Source organism: Vipera berus, assembly GCF_964194415.1.
Source record: "Vipera berus genome assembly, chromosome: 1".
Classification (NCBI taxonomy): domain Eukaryota; kingdom Metazoa; phylum Chordata; class Lepidosauria; order Squamata; family Viperidae; genus Vipera; species Vipera berus.
Genome location: NC_138202.1, coordinates 54074554 through 54085856, shown reverse-complemented (window position 1 = coordinate 54085856; position 11303 = coordinate 54074554).

The window sequence follows — 11303 nt, the reverse complement described above, 5'->3', positions numbered from 1 at the left end:
ATTCTTAGGTGCTAATCAAAGTCAACTGTTATACTACACAAAACTTGGAAACTATTTAATGCAAGCTCAGTAGCAATATGCAATAGAAGCAGAAACCAGAGCCCACCTCTTCTATTGGACAGAATGAATTAAATAAAAGCAACTATCTAACTACAACAGTACTATGTATTATATTAAGATAAAATAAATAAGAATTTCTTATTCAAATAGGCATTTGCTAAGCACATTGATTTGTGCTTTAAATAGTTGCTTTTATTTAATTCATTCTGTAAGCCGCCCTGAGTCTTCGGAGAAGGGCGGGATATAAATGGGATTAAAATAAAATAAATAAATAAAATAAAATAAATTTGAAGTACAAATCGGAAAAAGACAGGATAAAATGCTGGTCATATTTAAGAGTTACTAAGCTTCATGATAGTTGGTTGTATCTAAAATTCCCTAGAAGCAGGTAGGTAACCATTTTGCATCTTCGTTGTTCTTTGAGGAACTAGTAAAGGAAAAATGAATCATGTACTGATGCCTGCAGTTGTGATATGGTTATTGTTTCAGTTTCTTGGATTTTTTTTCAGCAAAATAGTTGCACTACGGCTATCCGAAGTTTAACACAGTTATTTTTTGCCTTTTAAGCAGAAAATGGTGCCACTGTACTGCAGTACATTACCATAATTTTCAAATTTGTGCAAGGGATCTCTGGATCTGGTGATTTATCATTAACTCATTAATTCTGCATGGGATTGCACTACCCCAGACAAATTCAGTGCGCAACTTGGGGGTCCTCCAGGATTCACAACTCCTGCTCAAAAAGTGTCTAGTAGGGCCTTTGTGGAACTTTGCATTTTGTACCATTTGTGCCCTTTCCTGGATCATGCCATGGTTACTCATGGCATAATCATGTGTCAGCTGGATTACTGTAATATGCTCTGCATGGGGTTACCTTTGAACAGTATTCAGAAGCTGTACCTGGTGCAGAATAAAGCAGCCTGCACACTCCTGGGAGTGTTGTGATTCAGGGTCAGCCTGTGGGTTCGGCAGTTGGGTCGGATGACTCAGATGAGGGGGAGGAGGGGGGTGTTGAAGAACTTGCTGATGATGGCTTTGAGGCTCCGCAGAGCCCCCAGCCAGGCCCCTCTCACCTGGTGGAGACCCAGCTGTGTGAGCCTGACAGCGTGGATGAAGATGACCCACAGCTGGCCCTGTTCAAGGACGCCCGACGCAGGAGGCAGTCAAGTAGTAGTAAACAGAGGAAGGCAATGGGGCTTCTCGGAAGGAGGGAGAGAGAAGCCACGCCCTGAACTCTTTATAAAGGACTTGTGTGGGGAGGGCTGGTTTGCTGAAAGCAACCGCTCAGATAGTGTTTCAAAGCTCCGGTATCTTGGTTCGTGTTTTGTTTGTTTTTGTAATAAATTTGGCAGACGTATTCCAGCCTCTTGCCGTCTGTAAAGGGGCTGCCTTTTCTGCAAGGCCGGTAGCAGGCTGGTACAGAACAGGGAGCTCCTAGGGCTTCACATATAATGCCATTGCTATGCAAGGTGCATTGGTTGCCAGTTTGCTTCTGGATCCAATTCAAGCTGTGGATCGTTACCTTTAAAGCCCTACATGGCATGGGTCTAAGGTATCTGACAAGCTGTCTCTCCCTAATGGGACAACCCTACCCCACCAGTGGCAGTGGCAGAGGCCTGCTATGGATTCCATCTGCTAAGGAGTCAACGATCACGTCTGCAGGAAGATCAAGAACAGCCTTTTTCTGCTATGACCCCAACATTCTTCCACTGGAGGTGAAAACTGCCCCCTCCCTTTTGGCCTTCCAGAAGGGTATCAAAACCTGGCTTTCCTAGTTGGGCCCAGAAAAGGACGCTCACCGCTGGAGGTGGCTGAAGGGATAAGAAGATCTCATCGTCATCCTATCCATCTCTTGGCTCTTGTAGCTGTGGTTTTAGCTGAGTTTTTACTTACATTTTAAAGTTGGTTCACTTTAATCTTTTCATTTTTTTTCACTTGTTTCTATAATTTTTAAGTCAGCCAGAGCCACCTTGTAGGGGAGATGCATGGCATAGAAATTTAATAAATAAAAAATAAACCGCTACGCTAACCTGGTTCTCTTTCATGGACTTACTTTTTTCTAAACAGGTTTATCAGCTATATGTCTATTTATTACCGTAGTCAAGTAAACAATTCAAAGTCCAGGAAACAACCTTCTGCATATATTCGCTATCCTTTTAAAAAATATTTAATTCTATTTCAATATGCCTAGTGAAGCTGGAAAACAAATGACTATAAATTAGTACCTTGGGGTATAAATTGTTTTTTTCTGCAAATCCCCATGGAATATGTTACACACGGTTACTATTAATGTCTTTCAATCCCTAAAATTTAATTAAAATACATAAGATCTTAATCTGTCGTAGTTTAAAATCTGATAGTTACTGTGTTTTATCAAAAAATATATCACAGATATTCCTTAACCTTGCTTCTTGCCTATTTTTCACTCTTTAAAAATGTAAGTTTAAAGCACATGAAAATACAAAGGAAAAAGAAATGTCAATGTATAGGTGTGTATTACAAGCCACATAGCCAAGCAGTGGAAATATAAATCGTTGGTGTCCAAGAAACACACCCCTGTAGTAAAGGGGGACTTTAGCTACCCTGACAGATTCCTAACATGCAGAGCTGACAACTTTGTGACCCAAAAGATGGAGGGGTACTAAAGGGCCAGCTATACTGGATAATAATAATAATAATAATAATAATAATAATAATAATAATAATTACTAATAGGGATGAAGTGGTCGAGGAAGTGGAAATTGTAGAAATTTTGGAAAAAAGTAACGTCATTTGAGGATTCACAGTACTGCATGTAAGGGTAACTGAAGGACTAGTGTTCTAGATTTTAAGAGAGATTATTTCAACAAACTTAAGAAAAAGAATAAGAAGCATTCCATGGATGGAAATTCTAGCTGGAAAAACAATTCAGGGTGCATAGGAAATTCTGAAAAATGAGATAATAAAGGCCCAAACAAAAACAATATCATATAGCAAGTAAAACACAAGACACTTGACGAGACCAGCTAAGGGACAAAAAGGACAAGTATAAAGAACAGACAGAGGGGCTTGTAACTTAGAGCAGAATACCAGAAAATAGCCCAAATCTGCAATGAGGAAGTCAGGACAGCTAAAGCTCAGAATAAGCTAAGACTTGCAACAAATATCAAAAACAAGAACAAAATTCAATATGTAAGTAGAAAGAGGAAAGTCAAGGACATGGTTGGTTCACTAGTAGGAGAAGGTAACAAAAAGGTGACAGTAAGGAGAAGGCAGAACTGCTCAATTCCTTTCTTGCACCAGTCTTTTTGCAAAAGGAAAAAAATAGTCCAGTCTATCAAAAACAGCACCCTGGGAGACAAAAGAGAAATGTTGGTTAAAAAATGTAAAAAAAAATTGGTTAGAAACTAATTGCTCTGAATGAGTTCAAGTCTCCTGGACTGGATATGTTACATCACAGGGTACTCAAGGAGCTGGCAAATGTGATCTCGGAACCATTGAATGAAATCTCTGAGAGCTCCTGAAGCATTGAACTGCCAGGACTGGAAAAAGCTAGTGCGGTTCCAAACTTTTTTAAAAAGGGAGGAGGGGGGTATTCAAGAAACCACAGACCAACCAGCTTGGCATGAATACCTGGGAAAATCCTGGAAAACATAATCAAGCAGCTGGTCTGTAAGCACCTAGAAATGAACAAGGCGATTACTAGAAGCCAGCATGGGTTTGTTAAGAACAGAACATGTCAAACAATTTTTACTGCCTTGATAAACTGACTAAATTAGTGAACTGAGAAAATGCTGTGGATACCACATACTTAGATTTCAGTAAGGCATTTTGTAAAGTAGACCACAGTCTATTTCTCAGTAAAATAGAACAATGTAAGACAGACAGTACCACTACCAAACACATTCATCTTGTGGTCCTTAATGGAACTACATCTACATGGAGAAAAGTATGTGATGGGCTTCCTCAAGGTTTTATTTTGGGACCACCGCTCTTCAATATCTTCATAAATGACCTAGATGAGGGGATTAAAGGGCACTTATCAAATTTGTTCCCACCACATAGCTGGTGGGAACTGCTAACAGTTCCGAAGATAGAGTCGTAATTCAGATCTTGAATCTTGCCAGATTTGAGCATTGGGGCCTATCCAACAAGATGAAGTTCAATGGCAAGAAAAGTAATATCCTACACATAAGCAGGAAAAACAAGATGCACAGATATAGGATAGGCAGTACTTGGCTCACAGTAGTACTTATAAGGGGGATCTAGATGTACTGGTGGACCGCCATTGAAGTATGAATCAACTATGTGCTGCAGTTGTCAAAACAGCTAACACAGTCCCAGGCTGGGCTGCATCAACAGAAGCATAGTATTAAGATTAAGGGATATGCTCCACACTGCACTGGTAAGGCCACATTTGAAATACTGTGTCCAGTTCTGACACCACACACAAAAAAGATACTGAGGCCCTAGAAAGAGTACAGAAAAGAGCAACAAAGATGATAAGAGATCTGGAAGCTAAATCCTTTCTATGGCTTCTTTAGAATGGCTGAAAAAATTAGGTATGTTTAGCTTAACAAAGAGAAGACCGAGGGCAGACATGATAACAATACTTGAAGGCAAAGGGAAAAGATATCGACTTATTCTCCATAGCACCTGAAGTTAGGACAAGAAGCAACCTGGCAATAAGTGGGAACAGTAATCAACAGAACAACCTGCCTCCCAGATTTGTGGGTGCTCCATTGCTGGAAGTTTTCAAGAAAGGAAAGGATAATGATTTGTCCAAGATGGTACGAGGACTCCTATCTTGGAGGAAGGTTGGACTATAAGATCTCCAATGTCCCTTCAAATCCTATGATTCTATGAAGTTCCTCTTCATGCATCTAACATCTTGGCTCTAATGCACAAAAGCTCAACCCATAATATATTTGCTACTGATTCAGAACTATATTGTTTTTGGGGAACGTATATGTATTATCTTGTACAACTGACAGTATTCGCCACTAGCAGCAGACACACTTGAATTTACAAAAAGTTAGTATTCAAGTTTACAAAACTCTACTAAGCTTCTTTCCCCCCCCCCCAAAAAAAAGCATACTCTACTCTAGTCCTCTCTTCTTCCTTTCCCATTTAATGTTTTGATTTTAAGAACCCCTTTACATTATTCAACTCCCTTTTTTACTGACAACACTTTTTCCTAGGGCTACTTCCATTTAAAAAAAGACACTGATCTCTCTCTCCTTTTTCTGATATAGAAATAGGCTTAATATACACAATGTCATCTAGGGATGATTATTATTATTATTATTTATTGGATTTATATACCGCCCTTCTCCCAAAGGACTCGGGGCGGTGTACAGGGCAATTAAAACACAATATACAATATACACTATACAAAGTTAAAATAAATTAAATTAAATTAGCCCTAATAAGTAAAACACATTCTAAAAGTTTAAAAATTAAAAAATTTAAAATCCCAATCCCTCAGTCCAGGCCGGCAAGCTCAAATAACCAAGTTTTCAGGTTGCAGCGAAAGGAGCGAAGGTCGGGAGCCATCCGGAGCTCAACAGAGAGTTGGTTCCATAGGGCAGGCACGCCCACAGAGAATGCTCTCCCCCTGGGGGCCGCCAGTCGGCATTGCCTGACCGACAGCACCTTGAGGAGGCCCTCTCTGTGGGAGCGCACAGGACGATGGGAGGTTGACACCGGCAGAAGGTGCTCCCGTAAATAGTCCGGACCCATGCCATTTAGGGCTTTATAGGTCATCACCAGCACCTTGAATCTCACCCAGAAGACAACTGGAAGCCAATGCAGCTCGCGGAGCAGAGGTGTTACATGGGAGTATCGGGAGACCCCCATCACAACTCGCGCGGCTGCATTCTGCACCAGTTGGAGCCTCTGAGTGGACTTCAAGGGCAGCCCCATGTAGGGAGCATTGCAGTAGTCAATCCGAGAGTTCACGAGCGCATGAGTGACTGTACGTAGGGCATCCCGGTCCAAATAGGGCCGCAACTGGCGCACCAGGCGAACCTGGGCAAAAGCCCCCCTGGTCACAGCTCCTATATGATCTTCTAAACTGAGCTGTGAGTCAAGGAGGACACCCAAGTTGCAAGCCCTATCTACGGGGGGGGGGTAACACCTCACCCCCCCCCCATAGTTAAAGATGGAATAGAGTGGATAACCCGAGATGCCGGTAACCCGAGATGTGGCAAGTTAAGTTGCAGAGCTACAACTCAATGCAACTAGGAGCATCAGATTTTTGACACACTTCCAGAGAATATGGGAGGGTCAGAGGGGGAAAAAACGGGAGTCCCACTCCACACGACTGTTCCATGTCTCCCAATGCTCTCAAACACACCCACCTGAGTCCTTCGGGAGAAGGGCGGTATAAAAATCGAATAAAACTAAACTAAACTAAAACTAAACACTTCAATAGAGAAGCACCACTCGCTGATCTGCCCAATTCATACCCACAATACCTTCCTTCCCGAGTTGGGAAACTCTCTCTCTTCGAATGTCGGAAACCAGTTTGGGTTTTAAAGCTACCCCGGGGGAAGTGACTGGGAGAAAAAGAAAGGGAGAAGAAGGGCTAAAGGTGGGCAAGATGGAGCATTCTGAAGACGAAACCTCTACAACCCTGGGCTAAAAGATCTCAAAGGAAGGGAACCCCGTCCAGCTTTAGCCCACGACGACATCTCAGGTTACTGGGCAAAGGAACGTGACAGCATCCCCCGGGAAACTCCAAGAGAGTCAAAGGCAGGGGTCGGCAACCTCGGCTCTTTTATGACTCGTGGACTTCAACTCCCAGAATTCCTGAGCCAGCATAGCTGGCTCAGGAATTCTGGGAGTTGAAGTCCACGAGTCATAAAAGAGCCGAGGTTGCCGACCCCTGGTCAAAGGGCTGGGAAGAAGTCGAAGTCCCCCTCCTTTCCGCTTCCTACACCGGACCTGTGGGTTTCTCCCCGACGGTGGATCCCCTCAGCTTCCTCGGGCCAGACGGCGAGGACCGAGCCTCCTCGGTGCCCACCCCATCCTTCCTTCCTTCCTTCCGTTCGCCCGACTCACCTCAGCTCCGGGAGCCTCCAACTGCCTCTCTCACTTCGCCCTCGCGCACACGGAACCCAGCAGGCTGAGCGCCGCCGACGCAACAATCATGGCTGGGTGTGTGTGGAGGGGGGGGAGGGGGAACCCGTGCCACGTCAAAGGGCAGAGAGCGCGCGGGAAGGGCGGGGCCGTGAGCGAAGGGCAGGCCTGGAGCCGACTAGCCCGGCCCTGACACGGCAGCGTGAAGCCGGCGGAGAGCTCTGGCTGGTTTGCGAAAATCCAAGCGACGCTCTGTCTTTACGTGAACTCGAAGGGCGGATGTTTTCACTTTTCTACGTTGTTTGGGGCTCCGCCTACTTCAGCGCCAGGCCGTCGCAGTCTATGAGCTGCGTCGCCTCGCTTGAAACGCCGGGACTTTTAAGACCGGCAGCCTTTTTCTTCAGTGCATCTTCTCTAGCTGGGCGTTCGTATAAACCAGGGGTCTTCAAACTTGGCCCTTTTATGACTTGTGGACTTCAACTCCCAGAATTCCTCAGCCAGCTTTGCTGGCTGAGGAATTCTGGGAGTTGAAGTCCACAAGTCATAAAAGGGCCAAGTTTGAAGACCCCTGATATAAACCAAGGGCGGGGAATTATGGCCCCTTTATGACTTGTGGACTTCAACTCCTAGAATTCCTAGCCAGGCATGCTGGCTCAGGAATTCTGGGAATTGGAAGTCCACAAGTCATAGAGGGGCCATAGTTCCCCACTTCCGATGTAAGCTGTTGAAATTCTAACCACAGAATTAAAAGACAACGTATATATACATTGCTGTATACAACGTATACATATACTGTTTTTCAAACTTGGCGATTTTACAATATGCGGACTTCAACTCCCAGAATTCCAGCCAGCATGCATGAAGACCACACATCTTAAAGTCACAGAGTTTGAAAAACACTATTAGAGAGTCCAAAAGGCTGCTGTGATGATCAGATGGATTCACATTCAATACCTTGGTGTTGAGCAGGGTTCTTCAAACTTGGCCCTTTTATGACTTGTGGACTTCAACTCCCAGAATTCCTCAGCCAGAATTCTGGGAGTTGAAGTCCACAAGTCATAAAAGAGCCAGGTTTGAAGGCCCCTGGTGTTGAGGAATCATTAGATTCAATGTTGCTTATGGTATATCACTGCCTTCTGTAACTTTGTATCTTCTGCAAGTAGTCCTCAACTGAAGATCACAATTGCAACTAGAATTTTGTTGCTAAGCAAGGCAGTTGTTAAGTGAATCATGCCCAATTTTACTGTTTTGTCTCAATTGCTAGATGAATCATGCAATTGTTAACTAAATCTGACTTCCCTCATTGACTTGGCTTATTGGAAGCCTGCTGAAAAATTCACAAGGGGTGATCACATGACCCTGGGAAGCAGCAACCATTGTAAATACCGTACATGTTGGTTGCCAAGCACCATGGGAGATGCTGTAATAGTTATGAGAGAACTGTTGTAAGTCACTTTTTTGAGTGGCATTGTAACAGTTGCTAAACAAATGGTTGTAAATCAAAGATTACCTGCAGATGTTTTCTTCAACGAGGCCTTTCCCCTTGGCACAAACTCCCAGTGCCATCATCCCCTGACATTGTCTTCACCTTATACCCCTGCCTGTGAGTTTTCACAGGGTTAACGGCCCTCAATCTGCAGCATTGACTGTCATACAACTTGGTTGGCTGATAGTGATGGAAATACTTTGGGGGATGCCAACATGCAAAAAGCTAAATTAGTGTGACCTCAAACCATGGCTATCTTCATGCACCAAACTAGCCAACCACATTTTAGCATGGAGGGTTGTGCAGTCCCACTGATAGGGTAAATTTATGATCATGCAAATCCAGAAAACTGGATTAGAATAATCCAGTAGGCTTGTTTAGGCAACACAACCAACATTTCTGATTATCATCACTGGGGAACAAATATTGGTGGTACCACTTACTTGTTCTGCAATTTATTGCATTTACTGCTGTAAAGTCATATGCCAAAGCAATTCACAGGTTCCCCAACAATGGGCTCCCAAAATATAGAATTTCTATTGTCTATCTGGAATCGTAGTCCAACATTATTCAAAGAAACACAGGTTGTACAAGATAGGTTTTTCATAATCAGTTCATATTTAGTTTCAATTGTAATTTTAACCGTTTTAATACAGTTTTTATTATTTAGGATCTCTCTGTTAAAGTACTGAAGTTTGCAGATGATAACAGTCATTGATCTCATTCAAGACGGTGATGAGTCTGCATATAGACAGCAGGTTGAATATTGGCCCTGTAGGAGCACCCGGAACAATCTGAAACTGAACATGCTTAAAAATATAGAGATGAGAGTGGATTTTAGGAGGAGCTCTCCTATTCTACCCCCTCTTGCAATATTAGACAACCCAATATCAACAGTACAGATCTTGCAAGTTTTTGGCTTCTATAATCTCCCAGGACGTGAAATGGACACCTAACATTAGAACTGTCATTAAAAAGGCACAACAAAGAATGTTCTTCCTGCATCAACTTAGAAAGTTCAGACTGCCCCAGGAGCTGTTGATACAGTTCTACTGACAAATTATTGAGTCTGCCATTTATACTTCTCTAGCTGTATGGTTTGGTACAGCAACCAAACAGGACAGGTACAGATTTCAACAGATATTTAGGACTGCAGAAAAAACAACTGTAACCAGCCTGCCTTCCACAGAAGACCTGTATATTGTGCAGGTCAGAAGGAGAGCTAAGAAAATATTTATAGACCTCTCACATCCTAGACATAAATTGTTTCAACTCCTCCCCTTGAGATGCCACTATAGGCCACTGCATGCCAAAAGAACTAGAGACAGGACAATTTCTTTCGTCACACCATTACTCTACTGAACACATAATTCTCACAGTACTGTCTAAATCTACAGACATTTACCTATATTATATAGCTGTAGCATTATTACCTTATCTACTTTACTACCCCCTCTTATTGGTATTATTATTACTCTGTTGCTTTACACACACAGAGAGCTTCTGCACCACAGACAAATTCCTTGTGTGTCTAATCACACTTGGCCACACTAGTCTATTCTACTCTACTCTACTCTACTCTGCACTGTGGGCACAATTATTAGGAAAGTTGTATTTTGGAGGATTTTCTTATTTGAACAACTACAGTTCTCTCGGTCAATCCAAAATGCTAATAAACATAAAACCTGAATATTTAAAAAAGTAAAAGTGAGGTTTTGGCTTTCCTAGGAGAATATCTGTGCAGAATTATTAGGCAGCTATTAGTGTGAAGAATTATCATACAACTAAATGAAAAATGAAAATTTGCCCATCTCACTCGCTTATTTGCATCTGTTAAAGTGAGAATAATAAACAACTCAAAACATACAAATAAACATTTGACATTTTAAAAAAAATCAGTGACAAATATTCCACTCTTCTTGTCACTAACAGTCATAAGCCTTCCATTCATGGAGTCTGTTTCTTGATCTGTTGACGATCAATGTTTTGTGCAGCAGCAACCACGGCCTCCCAGACACTATTCAGAAACAGTGGAAGGACCCACAAGTTGTCAATAGGGTTTAGGTCAGGTGAGGAAGGGGGCCATGTCATTATTCTTTCATCTTTAAGGCCTTTACTGACTAGCCATGCAGTGGAGTATTTTGATGCATGCGATGCAGCAATGCTCAGCATAAAAATCATGGTCTTCTTGAAAGATGCAGACTTTTCTTGTACTACTGAAGAAAGTGCCTTCTAAAAACTGGCAGTAGGCTTGGGAGTTGATTTTGAGTCCATCTTCAACTTGAAAACATCCAACTAGCTCATCTTCAATAATACCAGCCCATATAAGTACCCAACATCCACCTTGCTGGGGTCTGAGTCAAAGTGAAGCTCTGTGCTCGCTATAGATCCAGCCATGGGCCCATCCATCTGGTCTATCAAGAGTCACTCTCATCTCAGCAGTCAATAAAACCTTTAAAAAATCTTGTCTTCAGCTATTTCTTGGCCCAGTCTTGCTGTTTCAACTTATGTGTGTCACAGCCGTCCACGCTGAAAGAACGACGACGTGGTACGGGTGACGACGAGGTTTTCTTTACTTCAGAAAAGCCTAGCAGATACAAAGTCAGCGTTGGGAGCTAGCCGTCCCAACGCATCTTTTATACATTGGGGGTGATTAGCCCCACCCCTCCCCATGCAAACCAGCATCCGGCTGAGC